This window comes from Dioscorea cayenensis, unplaced genomic scaffold, assembly GCF_009730915.1.
Source record: "Dioscorea cayenensis subsp. rotundata cultivar TDr96_F1 unplaced genomic scaffold, TDr96_F1_v2_PseudoChromosome.rev07_lg8_w22 25.fasta BLBR01000882.1, whole genome shotgun sequence".
Taxonomy (NCBI): domain Eukaryota; kingdom Viridiplantae; phylum Streptophyta; class Magnoliopsida; order Dioscoreales; family Dioscoreaceae; genus Dioscorea; species Dioscorea cayenensis.
The window spans coordinates 1-6,740 of record NW_024087273.1 but is presented as its reverse complement, the minus strand read 5'-3'; the positions used below and the strand labels follow the sequence as shown (position 1 = coordinate 6,740).

At 42.4% G+C, this 6,740-nt stretch overlaps 1 non-coding gene across 1 annotated transcript; it reads left to right on the top strand.

Moving 5' to 3' along the window:
• The first annotated feature begins 5,649 nt into the window (after positions 1-5,649).
• On the top strand, positions 5,650-5,756 carry LOC120255201. Its single transcript, XR_005534920.1, has one exon. It is a non-coding gene; the product is annotated as a small nucleolar RNA R71 (small nucleolar RNA).
• The last annotated feature ends 984 nt before the right edge of the window (positions 5,757-6,740 follow it).

The window sequence follows — 6,740 nt, the reverse complement described above, 5'->3', positions numbered from 1 at the left end:
AGATACTAAGATCCTCTCAACGCTTCACTCCATTGCACGCGCAACTAGGCCCCAGCGGAGGTTCATCCCTTAGACCATTCACTCCATTATGGCAGTAAAGAACTCGACAACGGAGGTAGAATCTATCACATCGGAGGAGAAAGGGAACGGTCCTGTACCCTCTCGACTCACCCTCTCAACCCTCTAAAACCTAGCTTTGTCTAACGCTAGTGGTGTGTCACTCACTCACAAGGTTACCAACAAGAACTCTCAACCCTAGTGTCACTCTAGGGGAAATGTTCATACAATCAAGCATTCAAGGTTGGAACTCACAATAAACATTAATTTATTGACAACATAATAAAGAAGTTCAATGAAACAAATACATCCTAGGGTTCACAATCATCCAAGTACCCACTAGGGGTTTAGCTCTCCATGGAGCTTAGTACAATCAAAGAAATCGAATGTAAAAGCAACGAATCCATAAAGAAACCCCCTCGATGGTCGTCTCGATGGTCTTGTGGAAAGTCCTCTACTCGTCGTCCAAGGATTCCTTCGTCCGGTATAGGATACGCCTCGATGGAAGCTCCCCTACCAACCTTCTTCCTAATGGAATCATGATGTCGGAGCCATAGAACCTCTCCAAAAACCTTGGCCAATACCCCTCGAAACCCTAGTCAAGATCTCTCACAAGTTGGGGAAAAAGATGGAGAAAAGAATACCAAAAATCGGGGAAATGAATCGGCTTTTAAATAGGGTGGAATCGGGCAACTCCACGGGCGTGGAGCGATACAGCGCTCGTGCGGAATTTCCACACGGGCGTGGATAATTTCCACACGCCCGTGTGGATTCTCTGCTTCTCTGATTTCTCGGCCGGTGTGAGCAGTGTTGCTACAGTGCTTTCGCTACAATCTTCGACCGATTAACTTCCCCAATTCCATACTTTAATCGGGAGTAGCGTAAGCGGGCACACATTCACGTCGTGAATCACTTGCTTCTTCAATGATGTACATGTTGGCCGGGCTCTTGTTCTTATATGCATAAGTCAGAATGCTCGAGCGTGACTGCCTTTGTGCCCCTCCAAATAGATGTGCTCACTTGAATGCGAGGAGGTTGGCACACACTCTAGCATCTCGCACCTGACCTATGTCTTCGCGTTTGAACCTTAACAAGATCTCCTCCAAAATAGGTGCATTGTGATCCACATTGGCCCATTTTCTTCATACTCGGCCTCACAACCCTACCTGTGTAAAAGTAACATAAAAACACACATATTAATGTAGAAAACTGAGGAAAGTAATGCTCAACATAAGGAATGAACGCTTCGTATTCATATCGCACAAGCACTTATCAGACATCAATGAATGAATTTCAAATTTTCAATGAGTAAAGGGAGGTGAAGATTGTACCTTCTTTTCTTGATGTGTTGGATGAGAATGAGTGATACCTTTCTTCTTCCTTCCATGGACCTCCCTCCAAATTTTTTTCAACATTGGATCTTTTTTCTCTTTTTCTATAGCATTGGTACACATAACCTTCTCCTTTGGCTTCTTTAAATTAGAACTTGGAAGAGGAAGGTGAGGTTCTTCTTGATCTTCATTTCCTAGCTCTCCCAAGTACTCATCCAATGGGTTCAATGATAACACCTCATGCACACAATCAGAAATTAAAAGTTTAGTTTCATCAATAAAATAAAGCATGTCATCATGGTCTAATGAGTGTTTCATGGCCGCCGGTAGAGTGTATACTGCTTCTTCCTCTCCAACCCTTAATGTTAATTTTCCTCTTTTAAGGTCAATTAAGGCACTGGAGGTAGTAAGGAATGGCCGACCAAGAATCAACGGTGTCTCCACATCTTCATCAATATCCATGATGACAAAATCCATAGGAAACACAAATTTGTCCGCCCAGACAGTTACATCCTCCACAATCCCATGTGGCTTCCTTGTTGATAGATCCGCCAATTGTAAAATCATTCTCGTGGGTCTAAGTTTATCCAGACCAAGCTTCAAATACATGCTATAGGGCATAACATTGATTCTCGCTCATGAGTCTACTACGGCATTCTCTCGAACGCAACCCTCAAGTACTGATTAGTGCTTGTGTGTTAAGAATGCGAAATGTTATTCCTTACAATGAGCATTACTTTTATTAGGTTTAAGCGCTAATACATGTGTATTTGTGTTCTTTTGCGCAGGTAGGGTTATGAATCTATGTTTTAATAAAAGAAGCCAAAAGTAGGTCGCGAATACACTATTTGATGAAATCTTGGAAGGAACAAACGAGAAGACACAAGTTGGGCTCAAAGATACGTGAATGTGTCCCAACCTCCACGTATTCAAGCAATTACAATGATTTGGAGGGGCACAAGGGCGGTCACATTTGTGTATCCCGACTTGTGCATTGATAGCAAAATCTTCACCAATGAACCCATTTATTGAAGAAGCGAAGCGATCTATGGCATAAACGTGTGCCCGTTTATGTTGCCTCAATGAAAAGTGGATTCAGGAGTATTTTGGGTGGAGTACTATAGCAGGTATTGTAGCAATTTACTTTAGTGGTTACTTCACAGCCAGCAGAATATCAGAAATTCAAAGAATCCACACGGATTTCACAGGGGCATGTGGAACATCCACACGGCCGTGTAGATGCCCGATTCCAGCCCTTTAAAAGCCGCAATTCATCCCCGATTTCTCTATCTTTTCCCCTATCTTTTCTTCCACCTTTCCCTATCTGTGGAGGCGCCCGCGGGTAGGGTTTGGGGAGGCTTTGGCAAGGCTTTGGAGAGCTTTGACAGCGTTCGACACTGTGTTTCCTTCAGAAGAGAGCTATTGGGGGAGCTTTCATCGGCACCGATCTGGCGAGGTGTACCCTAGGTTTGATAAGTGGAACTTTTAAGAAGATGCGGCCGATCAACAAGACCTTCAACATTAACACAAGGGGGTTTTCATTCATGGATTGCATCTTTTGCTTTTGATTTCATTATCCATTGTATATTGCTCCAGGGAGAGCTAAACCCCTAGTGGATACTTGGATATTTGTCAACCCTAGGATGTATTCGCTTCATTGAACCTTGTTATTATGCATTCATTAATTGATGTTTTAATTGATTTCCAATCTTGTATGTTTGATTTAGTGAATACTCCCTTAGAGTGATACTAGGGTTGAGAGTTCTTGTTAGTTACCCTTGTGAGTGACACACCACAAGAGTTAGACATAGCTAGATTGGAGAGGGTTGAGAGGGTGGGTCGAGAGGTAGCAGAGCATCCCTTTTCCCCTCCGGTGTGATTTATTCTACCTCCATTTCCTTGAGCTCTTTGGGTCATAGTAGAGTGAATGGAGTAAGGGATGACCTTCCACTGAGGCTTACTTATAGAGACAACTGAGTGAAGCATTGAAGTGATTTTAGCACCTAGGGCTTAATTGTGGCTAGGGACCTTTCACTTGGACCAAAGGGTTAGGTCTACATCTAGAAAGAGGATGTATCACTTGGAATGGCAAGAACTCATTGCGATACTATACGAGTGCGAGGTTGAGAGGCTATTCAATTTCTCCTCCGGGACATGTATAGAGTTAGTCATGGTTGACTTTAGATTTGGGACCATATATTAAAGGATCTCCACGACTCATTAATGAGTTACTTAGAAAGCATAATAAAGGGTTTTGCACTTGAAACCATTATCCTAGGCGGAACAATATCCGGGTACCCCATATTTATTGATTGCATTACCTTCTCCTTTACTTGTGCTCTCTATCTTGTTGCTTTTATTTCCGTTATTTCATATTTTGTCACACTTATCACTATTCATCTTCTACATAAGTTAAGAAACAACTTAAGTGTCTTTAATCCCTATTCTTTGTGGATATGATACCTACTCATCTGGGATTATTACTTCGACTCTTGTGCACTTGCGGTTTACACGCATATATGGACATGTCAAGTTTTTGGCGCCGTTGCCGGGGAGTAGGCATTTAGAGATACTTTGCACTTTGTTTTCTTAGCGATTCATTCATTCTATTTTATATCTTTTTTTCTATCATCGTTATGACTTTGTTTTCTTTCTTTTGGTGTAGCTCTAGGTTATGACCCGAGGGAACCCTTCGGCATTGATTGTACACTTAGAAGAAAAGGGAAAGAACTTGTGCAAGAATAGTCTAATCTAGCTTGAAACCATTTCCTCCCCTATCTTTTACTTGCGCCTCCTTTATCTTTTCTTATTTTCATTTGCATTGAGTTTGTTTTCACATCACTATCAACATATTTTCATTCTAGTTAAATAGCAATCTTGGTGGTTCTAAGCACTATTCCCTGTGGATTCGACTACCCACTCACCTGGGTATTATTACTTCGACACCCGTGCATTTGCAGTTTACACTCATATTCGGTCGTGTCAAGTACAAATGGAATTATGAAGCTTCCTAGATCTTTCAATTTTTGTGGGTGCTTCTTCTCAAAGATGGCCGAGCAATTTTCCGTGAGTGCAACTGTGCCCTCTCTCTCCAATTTTCTCCTGTTTGTAATAAATTATTTTAAAAACTTGGTATACTTGGGCATTTGAGTAAAAGCTTCCACTATCAGGATGTTTATGTGAAGTTACTTAAAGATATTGATAAATTATCTCAATTGAGTATCCTTCTTATCTTGCTTCAATCTGGTTGGATAGGGAATTGGAGGTTTGTATTCAGATGGCTTTGATGAACCCCTTGGTGGAATTTCCTTGTTTTCATCTTGCTTAATTTCTTATTAACTTTCTTAACTATGTTGGTGTCTTCCGCTTCAGCTACCCCAGTTTCCTTGATACTTGGGTCAACTTCGACCCTTGTCTCAATCTGTCTCCCGCTTCTAAGGGCAATGGCCTTCAAGTGCTCTCTTGGGTTCTCCTCAGTATTGCTATGAAGACGCTCGAAGGTCACTCGGAGTTTGCTTTTAGCAAGATGCCCCACTTGGTGCTCAAGGGACTGCACGTAAGCTTGAAGATTCCACAAAAATGGAGCCTATCTTATTGAACCGTCCCAGACATGTTGAGCGAGCTGAGCATTCACCTTCATCGAGCAGTATCCATACTGCTTGTTATGCTATTAAACCTTGATTCAGTGTTAATCATAAACTTGGCAATCACATCCTCAGTAGTGAATCTCTTCTCCAGTATTGGTTGTTGCATTTGGGAACCGTGTGGAGGTGGTGCAGCTTTTTGTTGTTGCCCCAAATTCTATAAAAAGTTCAGGTGGTATTTCCACCCCAGATTATAAGTTGAGCTGTAAAGGTTTACTTGTGGCTTTTGTCCCCCAATATAATCAACATTCTCAATTGGGGTGAAGGAGGAGCTAGCAAGAGGACATTGGGCGACTCCATGCCCTCCACCACAAGTGCTACAACTCATCACTGACTCTAACTTCGAACTACTACCCATGAGTATGTCTAGCTTTTGAGACAACACGTCAACCTTTGCGGCAAGATCATCATTGGAACTACCTTTATAAATTATGGCCCCTTTCTATTGTGCACCTCTTGAGGCCCAATGAGACTCATTGCTTGCCATTGATTCAAGGAGTGGCTCGGCTTCATCGGGGTACTTGTTGCTAAGAGATCCACCCTCTGTGGCATCAATTAGTTGACGAGTTACATAGTTCAACCCATTGTAGATGATCTGAACCCACATCCAAGAAGCAAAGCCACGATGGGGGCATCTTTGAAAGAGGTCTTTGAATATCTCATATGCTTCAAATAATATTTCTGACCCTTCTTGCTTAAACGCTAAAATTTCTTGCCTTAGTTTCACCGCTTTCCTAGGAGGAAAGTACCTTCCCAAAAAATTTTCAACCATATCTTTCCATGTCTTGATCGATCCTGGTTGTAAGGATGTGAGCCACTAGTATACTCCATCTATCAAACTGAATGGGAACAGTCGTAGCCGAATCACGTCATTTGTCACTGATAAATGCTTGAGTAGACATATTTTTATATATGTTTTACATGCATTGAGCATCATTTTTACTATGGTTTATGTCTCATATTGTGTATTTGGTGTTCTTTTATGCATATAGGTTGTGAATGCCTTGAAGAGTAAAAAGGAAGCAAAGATGGGCTATAAAGACATAATGTTGGGAGTTCTTGTTCAATTCAAGGACCAAGACACGAGAGGAGTTTATAAACGTGGAGATGTGTGCCAACTTCCAAGAAGATTCAAATCAATTCACAAGTTGGAAGGGCACAAAGGCAGCCACATCTTCATGTTTCTTCTCTTTGTGAAGATTGCAAGACCTCTCAAAGATACATCGATGAAGAAAAGTTTTATAGCCTACCACATGGACGTGTTCCCGGACATGTGGCCTCAAGAGAAGAGTGATTGGACCGCGTTTTGTGAAAAGTACTGTAGCAATTTCATTGTAGCAGTATTGTATCAAAATTACTGTTCACGCGGCGTGGAAATTCCACGCCCGCGTGGAAATTCTGCAACCCACGCGGCGTGGAAAAATCACACGGGCGCGTGAGGGCACGTGACGTGACGCGATCTCAAGGCCTATAAACAGTCGCTTTTGCCCTATTCTTTCTCATCTTTTGTGCGGCTCTTGAGGGGTGAGACGGCTAGGGGTTTGGAGAGGAGGTCTTTTGCGGCTTTGGAGGCGCTTCGTCACCAACTTTGATCGATTCCTCCTCCGTCATAGCATCAAGGAAGCCACCGTGAACCTAGCTCGAGTGGGTCCTTCAAGACGTCGAAGCTCTCCATCAAGGCCATCGGTTCATATATAAGGGGGTTTAT